The 26,901-nt window shown below is 44.1% G+C and overlaps 1 non-coding gene across 1 annotated transcript in view; it reads left to right on the top strand.

Annotated features, from left to right (window-relative positions):
- Positions 1 to 1,522: 1,522 nt before the first annotated feature.
- Positions 1,523 to 26,901, top strand: part of LRATD2 — a 147,535-nt gene continuing 122,156 nt past the window's right edge. Inside the window, exons 1-2 of the transcript XR_004954666.1 lie at positions 1,523 to 1,601; positions 2,692 to 2,764. This is a non-coding gene — a transcript (LRAT domain containing 2). The remainder of the gene's footprint in view (positions 1,602 to 2,691; positions 2,765 to 26,901) is intronic.

Raw genomic sequence — 26,901 nt, 5'->3', positions numbered from 1 at the left:
TCCAGGTGTGGCTCTGAGAATGAATACCCCACCTCCCTCTCCTCCCTTCCTTTTTCTTCTGCTGGTATTTCTAAATGGCCAAAGCCACCCAGAAATCTAATGGCAAGGGAACCTATTGATGATTCATCCAGATTGGCCTCCCGGGGCACAGAAGAGAAGTGTGAGAGGTGATCTGGAACAGCACAAAGGCCATGGGACTCACATTTCATTGGGTATTCACATGACTCTCTGAGATTTCTGGAATTAGATGTCAAAATACTGTATAATGATAATGATTTTGCTCTGATAATTCAATCATTACTTTGAGTCACCTCACAAGGGGTTTACTATTATTACCCTCCCAAAACAAAGGCAGAGAATGATTAATTATTTGGCTCAAGTCACATAGCTAGAAAGACAAGTGAGGAAAAGGAGGTCTCCAGAGCCTTTGCCTGTAATGACCACACTCTATGAATGCATTCCACCCTCTGCTCCGGCAACCCCTCAGAGCCGGACTCATCCCTCTCAGCATTCTAAGGAGTGCTTCTGACCTGGTTGCTCAACTTTTCTTCCTCTCTGAAAGTACACTGAGTCACTGCTCACAGCATTAAGAAACTGGGTCCAGACACTAACAGTCAGGACCAAGTAAAGCCAAGACTAGAATGCTAGCAGGTGAGCGGGGCATGTGGTAGACAGACGGAACCAGGCAACCACGAACAGGGAACCAGCAGAAACGGATGCAGAGACCAGATGCAGACATTTCTCCTGCAGACTGGAGGCCAGTCCGAGGGGAAAAGAGATAACAGATGCAAGAATTATTAGCGAGGTTGGCACGGCCCCCTAAGAAATGGATGAAAGATCAGTGACGTTGCTTTAGTCCAACAAAAGCAGCTAATGGTTATAGAGTTATTTAGTGGTTGAAGCAAATACGTTACTACACAGTAGTTTATTTTACTAGACTGTGGGTTTCCTGGAGGAGAAGCCTTTTCATTTCGAAATCCCTAACATCCAGCTTGGTGCCTGGCACTTAGTAGCCAAAATCCATGAATATTTGTTAAATCGTTGGAACCAGGAGGCGTTTGGGAGCCAATAACATCAGGAACATAATTCCGGTCTGTTGATTATTGAGTGAGAGTCCTCTGGGTGATCATCCAGGCTTTGTGAACTTCAGCGTGCTCATGCATGAAATTAAAAATTCCTGTGTTTGTTGGGAGGTTATCTACATCCACATGCTACACACACTGTACACGCATATGCTAACATACTCCTGTGTGTATATACATATACTGTATGTATATTGATATGTGTGCATGTACACACACACTCAGATGTTTTTGCATCTAGCAAGGTAACTAGATGATACGGTGAGAGTGGCTATGATATTGAAGGAGTAACTTCCTTTGGGGTGTTTTTAATTTTTTTTTTGCTACCTCCATTATTGGAACGAGTTTATTTCCTACTTGAGGAAAGAGTAGTTGAGCAAGTTGTGCAGGTAGCAAGGTGGCCTCTGTTATTAATCAACTTGTAACTGTTATGAAGGAAGGTTTAAAAGCCACCTCGCCATGTCCGAAGCAGGAGTAACACTGGGCTTTGAGCTGGGGGCTTGAACAGTTCATCTCTAGGTTAGTTGCGATTTTTTTTCTTTTATTGTTTTTTTCTTTTTCAAGTCGATTTTCTCAGTCTGTAAAAGTTGGAATCTTTTTGCTTCATTCGTCTCACCATTCGGGTTCCATACCTTCGCTCTCATTTCCATACTCCGACCCATCATCTCACCAGAATCTATCTGCTTACTGGTAAAATCAGTTAAAATGGCGTTTAATAGCAAGAATGGTGGGCCGGCGCCCCCCGGCTCTCAGTACTAGCTCTCTCCTTGATGTAAGTGCACCCACCTATGGTTCTGGTCTGACAAGGAGGCTGCAGGCAGGGACTCTCCTTAACCTGTGTTTGCCGTGTCCCCAACATGTGCTCATAGCTCTTCTATGCAACCTGGATGGCGGAAGGGAGAGGATGCTGGAATCTGGGGCCGTCAATACAAGGCACATAGCAGCTTTCTTTCAAGGAGTTAGCTAAACATTTTAAAAAATATTTTGACAAAATTCTTCAGCTAATAAAGGTACTAGGTCCATGTGCATGATGACAATCTGTATTAACATGGATCTCAGCCATGAATCCAAGCTGAACTTTAAGCCAACTTACCCAAAATGCTTAGCACTAGTAAACATTACTTTCTGCTGCGAGAAAATGCGTAGGGAGGACTTCGTTGAGAATTTCCCATACAGCATTTTTTGGTAGCATTCACCTGAGTGATACTGTTCCCTCTCCTCCTGCATTCCTGGGAAGAGGGACTGCTTTGCTTTCATTGATCCTCGGGTTCTTACCAATGTTCTGAGGGTGTCTGAGGAGGAGGCTTACTTTAACTTTTATGGAAACAGGCATCTCAGGCCGGAGTTCATCAATCTCTGCAAAGTTCTATGGATACTGTCCACGAACCTTCTGATATTTATGCAAGGTTTGTTTCTGTCTTCTGTGGGGCTTCTTTTTCTGATAAGGTTTTTCACACCTTTCAGGAGACTTCTGTGACCGGACACGTCCTCCGAAAATATTAAGAGCCACCGAGCTGGAGCTTTTGTTGAAACGTTCTATAAACTATATAGTGTATATTTTAGGCAAAAATCAGAGGGAAACTACAACAGTCCCTTTCTCCTATTATAGGACTCTGCTTGCCCAGCGGTCGATGAGAGGGCTGTGAGCAGATGCGGCGTGGCTCAGCGAAGGAGGAGGACCGGTAAGTGGGGTTGCATCGTAGCCGAGACTCTGATGCCGGCTGGCTTCTGAATCTGCGTCGTTTCCACGATGCTGGCCTTGAGGAGGTTAAAGGGGAACCCTCTCGCTGCGCTCCTGGTTACACAGACACAGCCAGGAAGGAACATGTTGATTACACAGAAAGTTTGTTGGCTTCCATGTGCCACCACGGATTTTTACCGAGTGTGCAAAACCAGAGAGTAATTCTCCTTAGAGAATGATGAATTAGCAAGGTTCTCTGTGTCTTTTGTGTGAATTTTAACAAATTCCTTAAAGCTCTTGACCTATTTCCTTACCTGTTTAATCCAGATGCACTTACTCACCTAACTCACCTTTCAAGGATGTAATAATTAAATGATGGAGTTGCTGAATCACTAAGGGAAAAATGAAGACTAAATAAGTATAGAAACCTAGGTAGTCCAGTCTTAATAATGAAAAGAATCTGATCGTTCTGAATGGGCAACTATGATCAAGGTAGCAGAGTAGACTGCTTCCAGGAAGAAGATGCTTGGAGGTAAGGTGGGACTTGTCAAAAGTGGGTTTGGAAAATAGAGTCAGAATACTTTGCATGCTTCTGTAAGAGTTGAATGATTATTACGTGGATCTGATATGCAAGGGGGCCAATTGCTGGTGTAGATTTAGGCTGCACGTCAGTTCAGTGATCGTTATGAAAAACCCTATGGACTTTTTCTTTTTTGCTCTTAGCCTTCTGGACACTAGCTTGGCCACTCAAGGGCCTGAGGTCCTGTAAAAACAGATCTCTGAGCTTGAATCTCACCGGGGGCAACCATTCTTCTACACTAACCCCATCAGAATGTGACAACTTTGTGTGTTATTAACCTGCGCGATAGCATATAATTGAAATCTTTAATAAGAAGAACAAGGAGGAGCTGTGCTAGGCACCGCTTTACATTATTTCAGTTAACCTTCACAAAAATCCCGCAAAGCCACTGTAATAGGTTTGTTGGGGATAGGTTGGAGCTGGGTGATACAAACAGGAAATAGCTTTCCTTTCCTTTCTGTTGTCTTCAAACTCACTCAGTTATATTTGCTTTCTCCTTCCTCTGATGGCATGCCAGGGAGCTCTATAGCTTTCTGGTCACTTTTGAGTATTAGAATGTCTGGCACAGTCTAAATCAGAATTTAAACCCACACCCAGTTGAAAATGCCTTCCCTCTGCCCAGCTTAGGCATGTCCTGACTCTTAGGGACAGGCACAGGGCGTTTGATCTGTTCATCGCTTCTCACCTCTACCTGACTCACCTAATTGCTGATGGATTTTCCAAGGTCGGGATATGGGAAGGATGAGGGAGAAGGTGGCAGATGCTATTTGTGATGCTCTCAAGGCTGTTGAAGCCACTCCAATTAATAGGATCCAAATGTTGGCTCTTCCAGGTGGCACCTTTCATGTGGGCTCCTTAGAGACACTGACCTGGCAATGTGCTAGGCTCGTCTCCGTGACTCTCTCAGCTCCTACCCCTTGTGGTGCCCCAGTCCTCTTGAGAGGATGAGTTAAGCTGGTGCCTTCCATGGTATTCACCTTGCATGGTATCTGCCATTGTGGGTGGCTGTGATGAGCTCTACCCTTAGTCTTCTCCAGGCAAGTGCTGGGCCCCTGTCAATATGTTTCCAATGTCAGGAGGATATGTTTTAAGACCTCCCGAGAACTCCACTATACGCCAACTCAGGTGAGGTCTTTGCATGTTGGCCCCCCCATCAATGTCAGCCTGGGAGCGAGCTACCAGTCTGCTGTCTTGCAGCAAATCCTCTGTCCAAGACTGAGTATCCTAGACTTGCTCATTTTGCTCTGGGTGAGTGGAAGCAAACCTATCTCTGATATAACAAGACTCTGAAGGAATTTCCTTCTCTGTAAGGAAGCTTCTTCACTTTCTATAAGCAAGCTGTTGGGAGTGTTGGATTTGGTCACTGACCAGCAGTTCTCACATGGAGGGGTCCAGCTTATCTCTAACGCATGGCTGCATAGATTTGTTCCCATTTTGGGGGTCTCAGCCAAAAATCTAAGTTACATAGAACATTTGTTATAGTCCTTTTACCCACAGAGAGCTGAATTGCAAAGAGATTTATTACAAAATGCTGGAGGTTACTCAAACAGTAAGAATGAAATTCAGATTAAACCCCATCTGTCTTTCTCCCGTGCTCATAGACTTCCCCATGCTCCACGGTGTTCTCCTTGACTCCAGTTACCTGGGACCAGGAGGAAGGAACTACACTTACTCCCATCTTATGTATAAGAAAACAAAGGCCCCAAAAGTTTAAAGAGACTCCTTCAAGATCACCCTGTGGACTAGCCAGAGTCTCAATAGGAAATGGATGGCTCGTGCAGAGGAGGCTACTTCAAAGACAGTTTAAGAAACGATTATTTAAAAAGGTGTGGGCAGTATTAGGAAGTCACGGGAATAATACAGTACTCCAGAGCTAGTTAGTAGCAGGGCTCTTACCCATAGGACTAAAGAGAGGAGAGAAGACATCCGTGTCTGGAGGGCCACCTTGAGAGAAGCAGAGGCTTCGGGTTGTCAGAGACAACTCAGGAAGGAAGCTGTCTTGCCTGTTTCTCCTCTCAACCCCCCATCTCCTCTGGGAGCCAGATTCAGTAGGGAGCCAGAGGGCACCTGAGCCTATTAAAGTTGTCCCTACAGGTTGGTCACCCAGAGCAGAGAGTCAGGGTTTGAAGGGTGGAAAGTAGAACTGGCCCACTCAACTAGTAATGGCGGAGCTGGCATTGAAAATGCCATTGGAACAGTGTCTTCCTGCCCCAAACCTTGTGCGACTTCTTGTTACCTCTGCTCTTATTTCACTATGTGGCTGTGACATTTAGCATTCTCAACTTTCTTAGGGCAGGGACTTTTTCCTAGCATCTTTGTAAATGCTGCGATCTTAAGCACTCAGAGACATTCGGTAAAAGTTTGTTGACTGAATGAATTAATGGATGAAGGGACAAACTATAGATAAACTTGAAACACGTGGGCACAGTATGAACAAAAGGAGAGAAATAGTATGCTTTGGAATAACTTCCTGCATAAGTCTTTAAGCGAAATGATATCTACAAAATTTTGTATACATAAAATTTTATGTTGTGTGTTTGATATACATAGTCTCATTTAAATCTCACACCAACACGTGAATTATCCCCCTTGATGAGTCACCCAAGTTTATTAGTGTAATGACAGTAGCTGAAGCAGGATATGAGCTCAGGTCATCTGGCTCAATGGCAGTGTTCTTTCAAGTACCCCTCAATTGGGCATAATATGCTGAGATAGTAACAAAACCACAGTTTTGTTCTCAACTTCTCTCACGTGCTCACGCTCGCGCTCTCTCTCTCTCTCTCTCTCTCTCTCTCTCTCTCTCTCTCTCTCTCTCTCTCTCTCTCATTCTCTTCCTCCTGCGTTGGACTCATTGCAGGAATCAAGTCACCTGTCTTATTACGTCCAATATTCTGTATTCTGCATGTGCCTGTTTACTTCCTTAGAGTTTCATTTAACTCGTTCCTGTATCCTGTGCCTATTTCTTATAAGTGAGTCTTGAGGGCTGATTTGATTCAGAATCAGAATTTTTTTGAGGGGGAGGCAAGAACGCTTCATGAATTCTTGCTGCGTGTTTTATATTAGAGCACATCAGGATAGACACAAAATTTAACTATCCCACCTTTCACATGGGTAAGATTAATGGGTAGATTCAGGTGACTCACTAAAATTTTAATTATCATTGTTAATAACTAGTATTATAAAGTTAAGCATCAGCAATATGGCAAGTGCTGTGCTTGGTATCACATGAATATTGTCTTGTCGAATCCACACAAAAACCGCATGAAAAGGTATTCTCATGCTCATGTATTAAATAAGAAAGCTGAGGCTCAGAGAAGTTAGATAGGTTATCTGCAGTCGTACAACTAGTGAGTGACAGAGTCAAGGTATGAACTCAGATCCACTGGACTCCAGGGTCTAGGTTCCGAACAGCTTTGTGATATCATGAGTGACTTCATTTCTTTTCAGTGCTTTTGATTCTTGATTCTTTAATAGATTGTCTGTTTCAAAGTAATTCATACATTTAACTTTAGACCCAACACTGGGGAAAGGGCCAAGGAGGGAAGGCACTTTGGTGCCAACCATGACACAGGAGAAGGGAGGAATGGATATGGTTATGGAGCAAGGTTACTTAGAACAGGTCATATATCAGGCAGCAAAATCCAGGGAGGCAATCTACTGAAATCCTCTTCATTATATTTTGTGAAATTACAAGCCGAAGTTGCTTCAGAAAAAAGGGTAATTGGTTTGCTCAAGTCACTGAAGTATGGAAAGGCCAGAGGTGGGCTGACCTTAGGGATCATTGGACTCAACTATTAGAATTCATGGAATACTCTGTCATCTCTGCTTCTTCATGCATGCTGTTCTTTTGCTCTCAGCCTGGCTGTTTCTACATGACAAGTAGCATGACTACAAGCAGTTTATCCTTATAACTGTGTGACCAGAGGGGAAAGAGAACTTTCTCTTCTTAACTCCAGTGAGAAAAGTCCCAGGGAAGGACTCTGATTAGTTGAGTGTGGACCAATCACTATAGCCAGGGAAGAGGGGCCTTATTATTGGTCTTGTTGAGTCACATGACCCACCTGGGTCCAGGAAGGCAGGCCTATTACTATAACAAAGGGATGAATCAATCACAAAATTGAGGCTCCTGGGTGGCTTGTAAGCTGGGTAATCACCCCAATATGTTTTCTGTATATTCTTGTTAGGAACAAGATGATATTCAGAGGCAGCCTCTGCGGGAACTGAAAAGAACAAATGTAAGGGAAGAAAACAGATGTTCATTGAACACCATATGTGCTACATAATATTCTAAGTGCCGCGTGCATAGCTTATTTAATCTTTACCACAGTAGCATGAACTCAGCATTTTGTTCTCATTTATTTTTTTATTTATTTCATTTTATTTTTATTATTTTTTTACAGCAGAAAAGAAAAGCTTTATTAGAAGGGAAAGCACACTTCCAGATGTGAAAGTGGGCCTGAGGAAGAGAAGTGTGGCTCTAAAGGCCTATTCTCATTTTTTTTCAAAAGAATAATCTGAGGCTCATAGAACTTAAATGATTTACCTAAGATCAAAGTTAGTAAAAGTGAACTCAAGATTTGAAGCCAGGTTTTTATGACTCTAATGCCTATGCTTTTTCCTCTGGACCAGACACCCTTCAGTGCTAGGGACACTAAGGACAGAAGGATGATACTCAACTGCAGAAATTCTGTATATAAAGTAGATACTTCTTTACAAAAATGAGACAGGGCCCAGTTTATGTTATGGGTCACCTGGCTGGAGCAGAATCAAAATCCTGGCTGATGTATCGCTAAATGAAAACCATGTTTTTCATCAGACAAACCCAAATTGAAGGGCGTTCTACAGAATATCTGACCCATAATTCTCAAAGCTGTCAGTGTTATCATAAAACAAGGAAAGGCTGAGATACTGTCACAAACCAGAGGAGACTAAAGGGACATGACAACTAAATATACGGCAGTACCCTAGATTGAAACAGAAAAGGGGCATTGATGTAAAAACTGATGAAATCCAGATGAGGTCTGGAGATTAGTTAAAAATCATGCACAAGTGTTGGTTCCTTAGCTTTGATAAATGTACCATGATAATATAAGATGAGAACAATAGTGGACTCTGGTTAAGAGGCATACGGCAACTCTCCGTACTCTATTTATAATCGTTTTATAAAGTCTAAATTATTCTAAAATTGAAAGTTTATTAAAACAAAATTGGGTCATTCTCCCTCTGAGAAAGAAATATCTGTTCTTTAAGCCACCCAGTCTGTGATATGCAGTCTAGGTTAACTAAGACACGGGGAATGACTGACTTGTGGTGAGTAGCAAGCTAAAGGAATGACGCTCTAAAAAAAAGAAAAAAAGAAAAAATTGTGGGAATAAGAAGGAATTAGTAATGGTTGATTTTTGTTCAAAGGTCAGATTCCAGCCAGGCCACCTTTTCTGCTACGGATGCCTTGCTCATGTGCCCTCAGCTCAGATTATGACATCTCTAAACATCCCTTGCTTCTGTGCCATGTTTGAGTCACCAGTCAAGGATGATACCTCAAACAGTGTTAAAAGACGTGCAGCCCTTGAAGTTGTCCCAACTTGCCCTGGGCGCCTCTCATCTCAGCTTCTGGCCACGACTTCTCATAGTTTTCTCGGTCTGGTCTGCAGAGACCAGAGATGGACGTGCTCATTTCTGACGGGGCCTGGTCTCAAATGCACTGCTTAGATGACTTACTAAAAATGAAGGATGTCCCCCTATTACATTCCTCACGCATGACAAAACTGCATAACCCATTCAGTGTGTAACGGCTCCTCTCTCCTGACAATGGCGTCTAATTGTTCACGTGTGTTTGTTCCTTAACCGGCCATAGAAGGTGTGTTCATAACAGAATACAGTGTGGGCAACTTAGCTGTTAACTGAGAGAAAAGGTGAGCTTCTGAGGATGTGCCCAGGTGTCCCTTCTCTTTCCAGGATAGAGCAAAGAGTCTCGCATAAAGTTTATAAACACGCGGATTTCAGAATTGGGAGTAGTGTGACCAAAAGTCCCAGTTTGTCCATGACTGAGAGGTTTTCTGACATGTGAGACCTCCAAAGGTAAAACTGGGACAGTTCCAGGCCAACTGGGATGGTTGATCACCTAGACGAAAGGGACCTTAAAGCAATCTTCTCAGATATAAAGGCTTTAAAATACATTTTCTCCTCTGGGAATCCTGACTAGATAACTATTTAGAGGGACGTTTGCGTGGCAAAAAAAAAAAAAAGTGATGGGTGCATTTGACAGAGATGGATTTGGACTCAGCAGTGGGGAGAGAGGAAGCTAATATGGCAACTTATAAAACAGTTGGGTGCAAATGCCAGCCCTCTTGCATGACAGCTAAGAAAACTTGGATAAATAATGTGTCTCTTCTATCTCAGTTTCTTCATCTCCAAAATAGGAACAGCATGTAGTACCCCCATCATATCTTTGTCTTGAGATTAAAATTTAGTAACTCAGGTAAAGTCCTTAATATTCTGTTTGGCACATAGGAAGTGCTAGTTAAATATTACCTTTTATTATTTTTGGCACTATTAGTAGTCAGGATTCTTATTCCTACTTCTGGCAGTTAATAGGGACATAGCCCTAGTAATTCCAGTTCCTGCCTCAATAAATGGGGTGAATGACATTACTTTACCGAGGGATTGGATGAATTAAGTGAGGAAGCAAATAGATACTTGACACATGGATTATGGAGCCACTTTCTCAGTTCCCGAGGGTGTCAGGGCTTATGTTTTCTCTTTTAATATTTAATTCTACTAGTGGCATAGAGAGACGTTTATAGACTGGATCTTAATCTTGGCTATACTATACTTGGATCTTCATTGAGTGGTTTTCCCTTTTAAGAAAAGACTGATTTTCTTGAAACCCTGGAAATTGGCTCTGGAAGCAGTTACCAAAAGGAGTTTCAGTCACGTTTTAACAAACAGAATCATCATTGGAAGAAGCATATAATAATCTCTTTAAATATTCATCTTATAACCCATAGGTTGCCTTTGTCCTGATTCTTCAGTTCTAGTTTCTTTCCTAATATGTCCACTGGTACATAGTTATTACTGAACAATGTAGTACATTACACTGAAGATTCCTTGTTTGAGGTATGGTGGAGTCAAGGCTGTGTAATGCTGTTCACCATACACTCCAAGTTCTCCTCTGTCATTCCCTGCTTCCTTCTTCCTTTTCCCCCATCCCCTCTCTGTCTTGCCTGTACTCTTCTGATTTTAGACTCTCCCCATCTCTTGACCCTCACAGAAGAGGCTACCGTATGTTCTTCGAAGGCGGTTTTCTGTTGTTCTTGGACACGGACTACGTTGCTCAGGTTCCTTTGCACTTAGGCATAGCCATGTGACTGAGTTTATCCAATGGAATATATATAAAAAGGATGTATTTTATGGCCCATAAAAACCTCCCATGGATGGACAATCCTCTCTCTTACTCCCCCTGCTGGCTCAGTGTTGAGGTTCAGGGACGATTGTTGATGGTATTGAAGTTTCCATCAAATCAACTCTGCTCTGTCTGGGGCGGCACTAATCCTAACTTTAATCCACATCTCTACCCCTTGCCATCAGGATCATCTCTAGGGGGCTTACATGAGTGAGAAAATTTTTGTATGTGATAATTAAACTTTATGTGAATGAGAAATAAATTCATGTTATCGAGTCAAAAATATTTCCAGGTTTATTTGTTATAGCCCTGCATAAACTGATGTAGCCATCTTTCTGAAAATTTCTCTTGCACCTTTTTTGATCTTGTGTTCCTCTAAATCTTGTTCCCCTTAACTATGATGTGTGACAAAGATCTGGGGCTGCTGTTTACAAAATAAGGGGTACCTTAAATAATATTTATTTTCCGTGACACACTATTCTATCATTCAGCAGATAATCACAAAACACTTACTACATTCTCTGCCCTTTTGTAAGCACTGGAGATATAGCAAGGAAAGGCCACTGCTGCCTTCAGTTCCTCTTGGTCTAGTGTTAAATAACAAACGTATAGTTTGGAAGTCGAAGGATTTCATGGAAGTCAAAGGAGGGATATTTAATTCTACTTGGACTTGAATCAGGAAAGACTTCCTAAGGACCCGACTTGAATTCTAGAGAAAGAATAGAAACCAAGCAAAGGGTAGAGGGAAGGTGTCTTCGTAGGAGACTGTGAAAAAGAAGGCAGTGAGGGGGCATAGCTTTCCTGGAAGCTGAATTTTAGGACAGGCCAGAGTAAAGGGCATATCGTGACTGTAGGGGTGTGGTGGGAGATGAAGCTGGAGGTTCCAGCTAGGACCAGATCCTGAAGGACATCACATTGAAGGTTAGTGTGCATCCCACACCACCTGTTCTTGTCTCTCTGTTAACAAAGCATGTCACAGTTATCCCAGCCACCACGTCAAACATATGTGGCTCCCCCGAGTGCTAAGCACAGTCTCTGAGCTGGAGGGGACTTCAGTGTGATGACAGAGGTTCTCTACACTCACTCTGAAATGTCACTGTCCTGGGTGTTTCTAGGATCTGCCTCACCGTACGTGAATTTGCCAAGGGGCTTTCATGAAGGAAAAACCGTGGGGTCTAGGAGAGCCCGACGTAGTACACTGAAAGTCCCCCTCTTTGTGGGCCAGGACCCTCATCTGCAGCCACATTGTTTTCATCATTGTTGTTGCATTTTGTCCTTTTTTACTTATACGGCCCTTTAGTGTTCATGACAGCTCTTACTGAAATGACTTCGTTTGGTCTTCCCTATTGTCCTCTACAGTTTGAGGAATGATTCCATGATCTTGTCGTAGAGATGAAGGGCTCGAGGTCTAGGGAGGTGAGCTAATTTGCCTCTCCTCATGCGTGTTTGAGCCAGGACCAGAACTGCAATTCAACAAACACTTTCTAGGCCTTGGCCTCTTTGAGACCAAGCATCACATCTTCTAAATGTTGTCACCTTTCCTGTGCACTGTGTAACTGCTTAACCTGTATTTGATAATTTAACTTAAGACAGTGATTAAAAACATAGGCTTTGAGATCAAAAGAAATTTGGATTCGGCACCTGGTTCAAGGTATACTTGAGCAAGTCATTTAACCCAGTAGAGAAGCAGGTTTCTTGGTCATAAGTCGGACTTTTAATATTTTCCTCCTGGGGCTGTGGTGAGGCTCGAATCAGAGGATATAAATGAGGCATTAAGCATAGTTACTCCTGCATAGAATTGCTCAATTTATACTAAGATCTCTTGGCATCTTTGTCTCTCTTTTCAGTTATTATATTTTTGTAATGCAAAATTTTACACGTGTTCAAAGTAGACAGAATAACATAGTGAACCACTACATACTAAATACACAGTTTCCACAACTATCGGCTCACGGCTAATTTCGTTTTATCTCTATCTCTATCTTCTTTCCTCCTTTGTATTATTCTGAAGGAAATTTCAAGCAACATAGCCTTCCATCTGTAACTTATGCAATATGTATCTCTGGGAGATAAGGATTTAAAAGAATAACCACAAATGTTAACTTCCCTCCACGCAGGAAAAATCAATAGTTGTGGCAGGCAGAATAATAGCTCCCGAAGGTGGCCATGCCCTGATCTCCTGAACCTGTGAATATGTTACAAGGCTGCTGAGAATTAACATCGAAGATGGAATTATGGTTGCTAATTGGCTGACCTTAAAATAGGATGATAATCCTGGATTATCCAGGTGGATCCAATGAAACCTCAAGGGTTCTTAAAGGCGGAAGAGAGGGGAAGAGAGGGAATGCCGCAGAGACGTCAGCTAAAGAAGGAGTTGGCCCAGTGCTGCCGGCCTCGAAGATGGAAGAAAGGGGCCATGAGCCTAGGTTTAGCCAGCGAGTTACCCCCTGTATAATCTCTTTCTCTCTAATGTGGGCAGAAGCTGTGACTTGCTTCTCACCAGCACAACATGGCAAAAATGATGGCAATTCACCCTCTTGATTAGATTATGTTACATGGAAAAGAGTGTCCTCTTCTCTCTAAGGCCTGAGACTGAAAGCATTTTTCGGGAAACTTCTAAGTCAGCTGGAAAGTGCTCATTTGCTTTTACTATATCACAATGCGTTTCTGGCATTCCATGACTCCTCCGTGAAAAACTCCCAGAGTTTTTACAACTTGACTGGTGGGGCTGATCAACAAGGGGCTAGAGGTGAGATGAGTCAACTCTACCCAATTTCATTCCAAGTTTTGGCAGAGTTCCTCTTGGGTGAATTTTCCTCTTGGGTGAATTGAGGTGAAAGGGTCACTCACAGCAGTAACTCTCAACCTGGTGTGCTATAGAGAAGATTCAACTACTAAATAAAGCGACATCAATTTATATTCTCACCGATAATGGAAATTAAGAGGCAGCCGTTAGAGTAGGGAAAAGTCAGGAGTCCTGGTGTGCCTGTTTTTCAAGGCTTAATTACCCCCAAGGGAGACTAAGAACCTGCTTAGACACCAGGGAAACTGAGGCACGTGCCTAAGTGACATAGGTGCACACATGCATAGTCGGACTTACACATCACAGACGCTTCAAAAATTAATCCAAGATTTTGCAGTCAGAAAAAATTCAGTTTTTAGCATACATATGTGTTTTGTCTTTCATCATTCACTAATGAGGATAGGAGCAGGCACTAGGACTTTTCCTCGTCTAGGGTCTCTAAGGTCTACAGAGACCTTGCTCAAGTGACACACCTGTCAACACTCAGAGATGCTCACTTTCTGTGGCTCTCCAACCCCCTCCCAGCACTGAGGATGGCTCAGAGATAGATGAAGACTCGGTTCCTGCAGAGCAGCCTGTTGTTGGTCTCTACTCGGCTCCTTCTAGTTTCTAGAGACACATAGACTGTGGGCACATTGATCTGTAAGAACCCTAAAGGACACCCAGGCCATCTCCATCATCTGACAGGAGGAAGGCGATATGTTCAGGGTCACATGGCCACTCTGGTACAAGGTCAGGACCAGCAGCCATAGCCCAGTCCGCTTTCCAGTCTGCTGTCTGGCCCTTCCCTCTTGCCATTCTGCATATGCTGGAAGGTGGTGGATGTTCAGGGAATGCAAACTCATGCTAATGTTTGAATATTAAATTTTAATTTTGTAATTGCAACCTTAAACAAAACGAAATGGAAAAGGTACATCTGCTGCAAAAAAAATTAAATAACGCATTCCTGGCCCCAGTACACATGATTCCGAATAATTTGCCTCGTGGCTTTGTTCCTGGTAGCAGGGCTGGCGTGGGCGGGATGGGAGGAAGGCAGCGGGGCTTCATGGGGTTTCTCTCCCGCTGGGCATTTCTTCTGGCTCCCCCATTCCACTCCTCCAAGCCTTCTGCTCCCACGGAGTGGCCCTAAACTTCCCTGCATTCTTAAGGGCACGCTTTCTGCCATCGAAAGTGATGTTCCATGTGTTTCCCAGGTGACCAGCTGTGTTGGTCTGCTAGGACTGCTGTCACAAGTGGCTTAAATAACAGAAATTTATTATCTCGGTTTTGGAGGTTGGAAGTCCCCGGACAAGACACCGGTAGGTTCGGTTCCTTCTGAAGGTTGTGGCCGAAGGAGCTGTCCCAGGCCTCGCCCCTCGGCTCGTAGATGGCTGTCTTCACGGTCACACTGCATCTCCCTGTGTCTTACGTGTCCAAATTTCTCCCCCTAAGGACACCAGTCATTGGATTAGAGCCCCCCAGAATCATCTCGTTTTATCTTAATTGCCTTTGTAAAGACCCTGTCTCCAGATAAGGTCACTGACAAGAGGAAAATTCTGAGATGTCCTCAATTAAAGGACAGCGGGCCCTGGGGGTGAAAGAAGCAAGAGTGTTTATTCGGTTAATAGCCGTGGGTCGGCTCACCTTGGGTTGCTCACATTCCTGCGTGTGCGTTGGAGCTCTGAATCAGCCCCCTGTAGCAGCTTCCAGGTGCCCCAGCGTCCTGCTTCAGCACGAACATTCAAGACTGTTTCCCACAGAACTAGTAAATCATAGACTGTGCACCTACCCTAGAACTGATCCCACTTCACTTTCCCCTGCCTCCCGCCACCTCACCTGAAGCCAACGTAAATTCTTTCAAAACAATTTACTGCACCAACACATAATGAGTCAAAGAGCCTGTCAGCTCTAGGAGGGTGGGCAGGTGGCCTTCTCCATCCTGGCCTGCTGCTGGTGCTTTGCACTTCAAGCCCCAGGACCTGGTCCCTTTCTAGCTAGCATTTGGCTCAATAAACCCTTTCTTTCAGAAAAGCTTCTGGCTGCGAAAGACTTTTGTTTAACAGTTACATTCTGAGATACTGAGAGGTTAGGACTTTAACATATATATTGATGGGGCACCTAATTCAACCCGTAACAGCAGCCAGACAGGTAGACCGGTTGCTGGGAGCTGGCCGGAAGACAGGGCTTGGTTCTCCAGGCTCTTGGCTCCTTCCTCAGTCCCACCATGTCTGCCCGTGAAAATACAGACAGGTCATCACATGTTTCCGAGCCTCTACTCCTGTGTCTTAAATTTAGTGAAAATTGCACCTGCTTCTCAGAGCCGTGATGACAAACAGGATAGAGTTTGTCAAAAGCCCGAGGATAGCATCCGATACATCAAAACCTCTCGAGAATTGTTTATGTTCCTACCTTTGTCCACAACCAAGACAGGATTCCCAGAGAAGGACTTATTCTGATCATTAAAAAAGAAAACCGAGCAAAATACATGACTATATCTGACCTGGGGGACCTCTGTTCAAATAAAGCTTCATATATGAAAACAGACAAAACCGATATGTGAAACAGAGCAGTGGAAGCAGGAAGGTGGGACCAGCCAGGTCCCTCTCTCTCCTCCCCACATGCCACATAGTCACCGAGACACTCAGGTCTCGGGTCTAATTTTTCAATTGTTTCTCTAATTGTGCAGGGCAACTAACTACTTGGGTAGTTTTACTTTATATCACGACAATAATTAAAAATAGCAAAATAATAATACATAGCAATAAAAATAATATGTACATCGTTTATATACTATATATTTTATATAATAATAAATAATAAAAAATAAAGATAAAAGTATTTCTCTTACTGAAAAGAATGCATATACTATATTACATAATGAAATACAAAAGTTGTAAGATATATATATATATAATCTTACAAAGTTGAGAATATCATTACATTCTTTTTTCAGTAACAATTTGTTCTTTTTGTTGTTGTTTTGGTAAAAAGTGGGCTCATATAGTAAGTGCCATTTGATAAATCTTCATATTCCCCATGTTAAACATGTATCCTGAACATTTTTCTATGTCAGCACAAATTCCTCTCTATATTTCGAATGGCTGAATAGTTTTTTTGCTGTATGAATGAGCCATCATTTATTTAACTATTCATTACCGATGGGCATTTAACCTATAGTCAGCTTTTGAATTATTATATTATTATTAGAAACCAATGCTTTGATGAGATCCTTAATCTGTCTATATTCCCCTGCTCTCTCCTCTGATATGATTGTTAATCTTTGGATGTATAGACCCAAACCCAATAGCTAGGATGGCGGGAGGTGAAAGGGACAGCTATTCACAGAATCCTATTATTTTAACTCACAATATTTTTAAAAATCCTATGCAAAGATTCATCAGTGTGTCTGAAGAGACTTGCTATGCCTATGCCTCAAACGAACGAGTTACCAAAGTGTTGCTGAAAAGTATTCTTCTAGCAGAACATCCCAAAACAATGGGGAGAGAAAGCATAATAATTAGAATAAGGTGCAAATGAATGAATGAGGAATCTGTAGAGGGTCTTTGATTGGAAAGAAAAAAAGTATGCAAAAAATGGCAACTGTTTCATCATTTAGCATAAAAGGGGTTTGTCCCCAGAAAGTGTTGTATAAAACCAGGCCTCCTTAAGTGAGGAGCCACCTTGTGACTGTTGGCTTCTTTGTCCTCGATGAGCTTAGTGGTAAAGGGCCAAAGGAACACGCCCAGGATGTGGGTCCTGGAGTCTCAGCTGATTTTGTTGTACAAACTTAAGCAAATCAGTTACTGTCAACTGGCTGAACTTTCTAAATCCGTAAAATAATGGTGCTGAGTTAGAACATGAATTAGAGTCTATCTTTTTTTTTTTCTTCTTCTTTTTTACATCCTGGGTCTTCTAAGATTTCACAGAAAACGAACAAGGTAATGAATAAAGCATCACGCAGAGGCTAGGAGGTTAGCAGTGCAGGTGTCAGGGCTTCGCCAAACTTTATTAAGCCTCTGCTCCCACCTCTGCTTTAATCCCATCGCTTCCGCTCTCCCTTCTGGCTCCTGTCAATTTGCTATTCAGATCAACTGGCTAATTTTGTCTGAAAAGGGAACGGAAAATCTCCGTGACACTGGATATGCTTTCGCTTTGATGGATGAGGCTTAAGTTCCAAAGAGGCAGGAAAATCCGGCTCTTTCAAGCTAATTACTGAATATCTGATTTATTTTCCTCCTTAATGCTGTTTATTTTATTTTTATTCAAAATATAAAATTGCTCCCTGAGTTGGGAGATTAATGGCTTTCTTCTCCCTCAGCCGCAGATCATTTGTGGGCCCAGGTTATAAATAGGAGGTTAGAATCTATGATGCATTGTTTTTTTCCTGTTCCATACAGGATGTTCCCTGAGATTAACTGTGTGTTTTTGTTTTTTGTTTTTTGTTTTTTTTCAAATTAAAGGCATTAACATCTTTTTGCAGGCCACTCACTATGTTGCAGGTTTTAATTTTTCGGAAAGTGTAATGGTTTTCTTTTGTGCTATACTCCTAGGAAATTTTATATCTTGATAAACTAGTCCTTTAAGCATCATTGAGGCATGGCTCGATTGATCATATTTTTGCTTGCTCGATTTATGCATCCATTTTACGAGTGTGTCGGTGTTGTGCACCGACTCTGCATAAGGAAGGCGACCTTTCAGAGTCTCGGGTGCAGCAGGCTCTGATACCGAGACCAAGGGGAAGGAGAGGTAGGGGTTGCTTCTCAGGTTGGCTGGTTGTGCTTATTCATTTGTTTATTACCTGTTCTCTCACTGATCCATCAGACACCCACTGCAGTTACAGATCCTGCTGGATTTTCACATGAGTATGGTGTATCTGGCATGCATTCATTCATTCACTCATTCAGCAACAAAACAATAAAACACGGCTCCCTCCTGCATGGTGAGACGTGGATGGAGAGAAGAAAACAATTATGAAGGGCTTTGTACAACGTGCTTAGGGAGCTTTGATTTGATTTAATATTTGGATTTAGTTCGTTTGGTTTTTTTCTTTATCTGTGCTTTCTGGTATTTCCTAACTGTTGAACTTGGGACAAGTTACTTAACTTCTCTGTGATTCAGTTTCCTCTGTGTTAAATGGTGTACCCATCGGTAGCCAGTCAAGAACACAGAACCCACTGTGGATATTGTCAGCAGAGAGGGGTTTAACACAGGTGATTAGCTACAGTATTTTGGAGAGGTGGAGGAGGAAGAGGGATAAGAGAGTGACTTGGAGGTGAAGGAGCCTCGCCGGCTCTGGCAGGAGCCCAGCCTGTATGGCCTGGGACACGCTGGAGCCACCACTGCTCTCAAGTGCTCTCAGCTGGGCAGAGAGAAGCTACACTCCCATCATCTCACTGATACTGCTACCTCCGGGGAGGCACCAGTGGAAGCAGAGGGAGAAAGAAATCAGAGCACTGGAGAAGCAAACTCTCCCACTGGCCGAGCCCAACCAGAAGGCAGCTGACCAGGGAGCCTGGCAAGCGTAGTGTGCAGGCTGCCCCAGCCCTGTGGTTTAAAGGGATGGAGGGCAGGAACGGAGCTGACAACTAACAGACAAGAAACTAGCACAAATGGGGACAATAATGGAACCTACCTTCTGCGGTTGCTGTGAGCTAATGAGTTAAAGTATGCAGAGCCCTCTAGAACAATGCCTGGTACATAGTAAGCAATTGCTATGACCAATTATCACTATTATCTAGTGCTCCAAGGAGTCAGGCAGGGTATGTAAATAGAGTAGTCACAGAATCAGATTTACATCTGAGAAAGGCCAGCTGGGGGCCATGTAAGACTATGAACCCTAATGGGTCATACAGGAGCCATGGACCACTTGGGAGGTGTTTGGGACATGTGTGCAATAATAGGGCGGGAGAAGAGGGAATTGATTATAAAGTTATTTAGGCAATAGAATTGCCTTGACTTGGTGATTGACAGGAGGCTGGAGCAGGAGAGCAGTTGCTAGGTGCTTCCAAATTTTGGATTGGTGATTGAATGGAGAGAAGGGGGTCTCATTATTCATCATTACGTTGTCAGGACAGATGGAGCGTGCGTCACTGACCACTGACCCCCTTCCACTAGGGTAATGCACGATAGACTGTGCATGTGCTTGATTATTATTATCAAATGAATGAATAAATGAATACGTTGTCTAAATCCCTCACTTTATTAGAGAAGAAATTGAAATATGTAGACATAGGTCACTTTCTCAGCGTTCTGTAACTCATAAGTAGCAAAGTCACCACCTGAATTTTCTTATGGCCATTGGACTTTGCGGTGACCACACAGACCCCACACAGGCAACATGACTCCACAAACGCACACAGTCGTTTCCTGTGCCGACTGTGGTTTTCAAATAGCTAGAGAACAGATTCCTTTTTTTTTTTTTAAGAGAGAAATTATGACAGGTCATCACCTAGGCATATTATATACGTACAGATAGATCATCACGATGGCTGCTAACATTTTGCACAGCGCACTTTTCAGAAAAGAAATAGAGGTCAGTTCTGTTAACCAAACAAGCATGTGTTATATCTACGCGGCCAGTCTCCGCACCAGAAGCTTAGATGTGCCTTCGAATATGATGTGTCGCTTCCCTTAAGGAACTTGTTGCCATAAGGGACAAAAATCCTTAGAAATGTATGATTCAGGAGCCTTTCTGGATTTGGAAAGGTGGGACGCTGGAAGAAGAAAAGAAAACCTCTCTTGTGGCACCAGGGGTGCTGTCATTGTCACTTCTGGGATGACTTTGCAAACAGAAGAGACCAGAGTCAGAGTGCACGTGAGCCCAGCCTGACACCAGGACCACTCCGCACACCTCCCAGAGGGAGGCTCATGGATGGCCTGCCTCTTTGTCACCTGGGATGCTTGCCGGAAGTGTAGGTTCTTGGGTCCCAGTCAGGACCTCCCGAATCGGGATCTTTGGGGTAGGAGTTTCCTCCTCTAGCCTCGTCAAGCCAGGACCTTTACCTGCTAGTTTGTCACTGACTTGATCCTCCCCTGAAAGGCAAAGCCAGTCTCTCCCCTCCTTTAATCCTTTCACTTTGGCCCCTCCTCTTGCAGTTTACACGTGTGTACATTTGTGTGTCTCCCACCTAGCCGTCCTTCGTTTTGAGATGACATGAGTTGCTTGTCTGATGGCAGTTCAACTCTACAGGGTTCAAGTCCCTGGATGGACTTTGCTTTTCCTTGACCGTGAGCATCTGCACATCTAGTCCTCATTTGACTAATCCCTGCATTTCTTCATTTTGTTTCCTCTTAATCGTCTTCCCAAACAGCTCTGACACGTTTTCTTTCTGGAATCCTTTCACGCCTCTCAGACTGCCACAGGTTCTTGGCGTCCCCTCATCTGAGTAATTCTCTTTGTGTTGTAGCTTTATCTTTCTCTGCCTCTTGTGTCTCTCACGCTGGACTCTGCACTCACTCCTGACCAATAACTGGGTCAGGTTCTTGGTACCCCCATTTCTGGTCTGCAAAGTAAGTCTCCATTGAGTTAAAGGAGGCAGGGTCGACCAGCTGACTACATGTTCTGCTCTCTGGCATGTGAGCTTGAGCCTGTGTTTTAGGGAAAAAGGGGGATAGACTTTTACCTCCAGACCATGGTGTCATCCTAACATCTGCCACTTCAGGGCAATGTGTCCTACAGCTGGGTAAGCCTTGTCGTAACTTTGTACCCTTGCCTGATTATGCTTATTCGAAGAGGGTTTTGAGAGTGGAGGGTAAGTCCCCACCGGGTCTCAGTCCCTTATCCCCACCCCAGCTAACTTGACCCTAAGTAGTAGTACTGTAGCTTTTTCCTTCCCTCAGTCACTGTGGAAGACACGTGTCCCTCCTCTCTATCTCAGAAACAGAGGCCTGTCTCCAGCACACCCAGTCGTTTGTTTACCAGGGTTTGGAGTGGAATTAATTAGCTTGGACATGCACAAGGACAATACTAAGTATTATTAATGACACAATTAACAGTTCCTTTCTGCAGGGGTGGCTCTGGTTCCCTTGGCATCTCTTTAAGGCAGACCCCGTCTTTCCCTTTTTCATTCTACCAAGCTCTGCTCAGTGTCCAGGACTCTGCTCTTAGCCACTTCCTGCCTGGATTGTTGCCAGGGACTCGTTTGTATCAGAATGGGGCTGGGTTCCAGTGTCCTGCCCACTCTGTAAAGGAGGGAAGTGAAGGACCTAGGCATGTCCCTCAGCGAGCGTGAGAACACCGAAGGAATGCAAAAGAGAAGCAGGAGTAATGTGAGTTTAGCACGCCTTGTGTCCCGGGAGCTCCGCCTGGTGCTTTCCGCACTTGGCCTCACTTAATTGAATCCTCATCACAGCCCCATAAGGGAGACGTTGCTATAACCCCATCGCACAGACGCAGAAGTAGAGAGTCACGAAGGATAAACATGTTGTCCAGGGACACTTCTAATAACTGTCAGAGACAGGATTTACACCTCGCTTGGTTTGACTTAGAAATGAATAGTGTTCAGTCTACGACCATGCTACTCTAAATGTGCCCGAGCTCGTCTAATCTCGGAAACTAAGCAGGGTTGGGCCTGTTTAGTACTTGGGTGGGAGACCACCTAAGAACACCAGGCATTAGAAAGAAAGGAAGGAAGGAAGGAGGAAGGAAGAAATGAATAGTGTTCAGCTAACAAGTAGCATTGATGCAGATTCTCTACAAGGACTTAACTGTAGAGGTGTGTTTCACTGCAGGCCCTGTTCACCAGGGTTTCCCCCACCCCCAACCCCTCCTGCCTTGTAATCAATCCTAAGGTTTAGTACTTAGCTTCACAGTGGATCTAACAGCCCATGCCTGGCCCACCCAGTCTCTTCCTCCCATTTGTCAAGGCCCCACCAGGATTGCCCCCTTTGTCTGGATCGCTCTGGCAAATGAGTAACACTTTGAGTTGATGATTAAGAGACCTACATGGGAGTTAGTGTGCTTCGAGATCAAATTATCAGGTCTATTAATTAATAACTTTGCACATTGGGAAATGTACTTAACCATTTTATGCCTTAGTTTGTTCATCTCTAAATTGGGAATACGGGTAGTTAACTCCATTATTGCTGTCCCCTAGAAGTCCCACTCTCTCCTTCACCTTCTTGATCTGTGTCAAGCATTAGTCTCTCCTGGGAGCTTATCACAGCCCATGACACTGAGTTGAGGACTCCCCTCCATGCTCTGACAATACCCTGTACTCTTGCTCAGATGATCACACTCACCACATTATATTGTAATTGCCTATTACACTTGATTGGAAGCTTCTTAAGAATAGGGACCATGTATTGTTCACCTTTGGGTTCCCCAGTAACCAGTATGGGTCCTGGCACATGGCGGATCTTCAATGAAAATTGATTGAAAAAGCGAGTGAATGGACGAATGAATGAAATGATCCTTAAACTGAATTTTGAAAGGCGAGTAGGTGCTTGCCAAGCAGATGGGGAGGCAAGGGGTAGAAGGATGGGCAGTGCCAACAGAAGAGGATGCATGAGCAGAGGCTTGAAGCCGTAAGCGTTTGGGGATTTTGGGGGGAACTCCGAGCAGCTAGAGACGACTGAGACATGGGGCGAAGGTCAGGGAGGCTGAGCAGCATAGAGTCAAGGGCCCTTCTGCTTCTGGGATCAGCACTTCATAAGCTTTCGGTCTCATCCATTGACGGGAACGAAATATCGATTCAGCTCAAAGGACGTTTTGTTGTTTTGGTTTGTTCCAGTCGAGTCGCTTCAGACAACTCACTGATTTTGTCACCCTTTGAAACCACCCAGTAGGCATACCCGTAGGAAAAACAAACAAACAAACAAAAAATACTTTTGATTCAAGTCACAGTTCAAGGAAACGAAAACACAACAACGACCTTGTTTCTTTAATTAAAAGAAGACCTTCAACCCATTTCGGTATTCCTAAAATCGTCATCCATCATTCAGACTATTGTTTCACGTTGGGCAGGGGAAGGTCATGTAAGCTTTTTCTCCCCATGTGTCTGGGCCTCTGAGAATGTGGATTTTATCTGCTATGAAGTATGAGGAAGGCGATGCCCACTTTCTCCTCCACTTCCTTGCTTACTCCTCCCTGAGGAAGGATTCTTTATCAGGTCTGCAGAGTAGGACTGACTTCATAAGCCCAGACTTGTTCAGACTGGGGCTGTGACTAATTAGAGGTCATGAAAGCAATAGAGGTTGAGATTTCCATTACATAAATATAGAAAACATTGTAAATATAGTTTCAAAACTTTTATTTTGGTCTGTGTGTGCTTGTGTGTGTATGCATGCTCATGCATGTGTTGGCTCACAGAATCGTGGGCCTTGGCCAAAATTTTTTAAATCTCTCTGTTAGTTGCTGTCCCTTGAGTGCGATGGGCTGTTACAGGCCATTGCTCTTGCGTAATCTGCCTGTCTTCACTTTTTCAGGCCGTATGGCCTGCTTAATCAGTGTGATGTTTACCGTTTGCTTCCCCTTTGACGTAGTAAGGAACTCTGGTTCCATGGCCTCTTCTCGAGGCTGGTCTAGAGGTCCATGGTCTCCCTGGTCCTCTATGAGGGTCAGAAGCTGGACTCAGGCTGAGATGCTCCATGCTGCACACCAAAGAATGAGTCCTTACTTGACAAAACAAAAACCGATCGCCTAGTGCATTGACAAAAGCACCCAGCCAGCCTTGAGAGGCCAGTGGGCGCTGAAACGCAGCCCTCACTGTATGTGCCAAGCCAGGTGCCCGCAGGGCTGCTCTTCCCAGAAAGGGCATCTCTTTCTATTGCATCTAAAGGTCCCTCTAAGGGCCCTGGGGCTCTGCAGAGTCCACCCAAGGTAGGGTGGCAGTGTAGTCTTAGGGCAGAATGTATAACACCTCCTTTTTGGCAACAGACCCAAGCTGTAGTTCTTCATTCCAGCTTTGTCCATGATGAAATCGATATTTTATTTCCTAACTGACACTGGAGTTTATTCTCCATGGGCTCCAAACTCGGAAGATGAAGGGTTGTCATTATGACCTCTGAGGAACCACAACACCTATGTGCACACTTGAGGGGTTAGTGCCCCCCTCCCCTTCTCTGCTCTGGAAGTCTGTTATTGAATCCACATGTGTCATACAGTCAGACATGTAGGATGTGGTACTGGGCTCGGTTTGGTCCCACATGGTGCTGAGCGTTTTTTCTAGTCTGGACTTTTTCCTGCTCTTCGCGACTGGTGCCTCAGCTCAGAGCTGGAGCCTCTGAGTTTGTGAGGGAGTTTGTTCTTTCCTATTTCTTTCCCTGAAACCATTTTATCCTCCTTGAAAACTTTTTATTTTTTATTCCTTTTCCTCTCCTTTCCTTCTTCGAACCCCCAGGCTCCTCTCTTCCTTCCTTTAGTATATTGATTATCAACTTGGGTTAATCCATGTCATTATTCCATTAGGTTCACACCATTCCCTGTAACATATACGTGAATGACAAAAATTGAACGTAAAGAACATTTAAGTAGGCCTGCTCTTCCAATTCTAGCTTGTGCCTCTTTCTCTTTTATGTAGAGGGCTTGTCATGATTATGGAGAGGAGACCCACTGAGAATCAGATACATATGCGTTAAAACTTATTTTCTACTGTTACACATAGATTTACCTTTCCGAGCCTCAGTTTCTTAATCTTTCAATCAGGAATAAGTTGGAAAGACTCCCTGGGGGTTGATTTGTTTTCCTCTTCCAAACAAAGCTGCCACAAACATGACTTTCAGAACAGGTGGAGGTGAAATGTCACCTTTTTGCTGATCTTTTAGTACCCCTGTTAGGGAGCCAGTGGATGTCAGAGGCCCCACCCAGAGGAAAAGATGGGTCCACAATTGTATGTCTGCTTAATTCTGTTCTATGAGGACTGCTGCCAGGTGCCGCTCTGGGGAGGGATGGGCCAGTTCGCTCAAGGTGCCCAAGTAAGTGATGTTTTGAGTAAGAAAGGACTGGTACCTCGTCCAGTCCTTTCTCCAAAGATTTACAAGTTAGAAAGAGCAACTTGGTGGGCAAAGGGAACGTGACCTGCTCTGAGTTAGGCAAAGACAATGGGGCAACTGATAGAAAATTAGTTTCCGTGTTTATTTCCTGGGGTTGCTGTAACAAATTACCACCAAATTTGTGGCTTAAGACAGCAGGAATTTATCCTCTCACATCTCAGGAGCCTGACATTTGAAATCGAGGTGTCAGGAAGCCAAGGCTTTCTCTCGGTGCTTGAGGGAAAGATCTTTCCCTGCCTCTTCCTAGCTTCGGGTAGCTGCTGGCAGTCCTTGGTGTCCCTTGGTTTGTGGATGCGTCTCTCCAGTTTCTGCCTCTGTCATCATGTGATGCTCTCTCTGTGTGTCACTCCTCTATAACCGAGCTTGAATTTGCCTCTTCTTATAAGGATGCAGCCACTGAATTAGGGTCCACCCTAATCCAGTATAACTTTATTTGACTTGATTACATCTACAAAGATTCTATTTCTAAATAAGGTCACATTCACAGATACTAGAAGTGAGGGTTTCAACATATTTTTTTCATGAGCATAGGTGGAGCTAGGACTAGCGGGCTGGCCCTGGCGACTGAGTCAGAAGAGAGAGGGGGTTTGATGCCTGCAGGTCTATAGGGTCATGGATGCTGGAACCGGGTCATCTTGAGTCCGACTTGTGCCTGAGAGTATCTTTTTTCTGGGCCTGAACTGACGAGCTGGTAGCAAAGCCATCATCCCTGAGGTTTGAGTCTGTCAGGGTGTGGGGTCCCTGTCTCAGAGTATAACCTTGAGAAGTGAACCAGCTCGTCCTCAAAGAACCCTCATCCTTGCTCTAAGAACTGCAGCTCCTCTGAGAGCCAGGGACCCTGACTTAACTCTGTATTTTGGACCCGGCCCGTCCCTAAACCTTCTTTTATCTAGCAACTAACTTTCTTTCATCCCTATCCCTGTCTTTGCCGTCACAGACATCATGCCCAGATAGACACGAAGTGTTGGCCGGGTTCTACTCCAGCTTTGCCCACTAGATAGTAGTAGCAACTACAATATTACGAGCTAACACGTTAAAAAGACTCACTATGTGCCAAGCATTGCTCAGAGTGCTTTCTATGTATTGGCTCGCTTAGTGCTCACAAAACCCCTCTGAGATAGCTGCTAGTGACATCTTCACTTTTTAATTACAGGAACAGGAAGGATGTGGCAGTGGGCTCTGCCGGTCCCATCGTGCCCTTTGCATAATGAAGGGAGGTGCGACCATGGAAGCCTCAGTGCGTGCCGCCCCCTGCCCAGTGCTTCTGCGTTCCAGTGCTCAGTCCCCCACAGGCCAAAGGCCCTGTGGCAAGAGAAGCACTGTGGATCCACAGATCCGGTTGCTCACGCAGACCGCCCAGGCAGCAGAGGGCACCTGGGCCGC

The sequence above is a fragment of the Rousettus aegyptiacus genome, unplaced genomic scaffold (assembly GCF_014176215.1).
Source record: "Rousettus aegyptiacus isolate mRouAeg1 unplaced genomic scaffold, mRouAeg1.p scaffold_m13_p_15, whole genome shotgun sequence".
NCBI lineage: Eukaryota > Metazoa > Chordata > Mammalia > Chiroptera > Pteropodidae > Rousettus > Rousettus aegyptiacus.
This window is presented reverse-complemented; position numbering and strand designations above follow the sequence as displayed.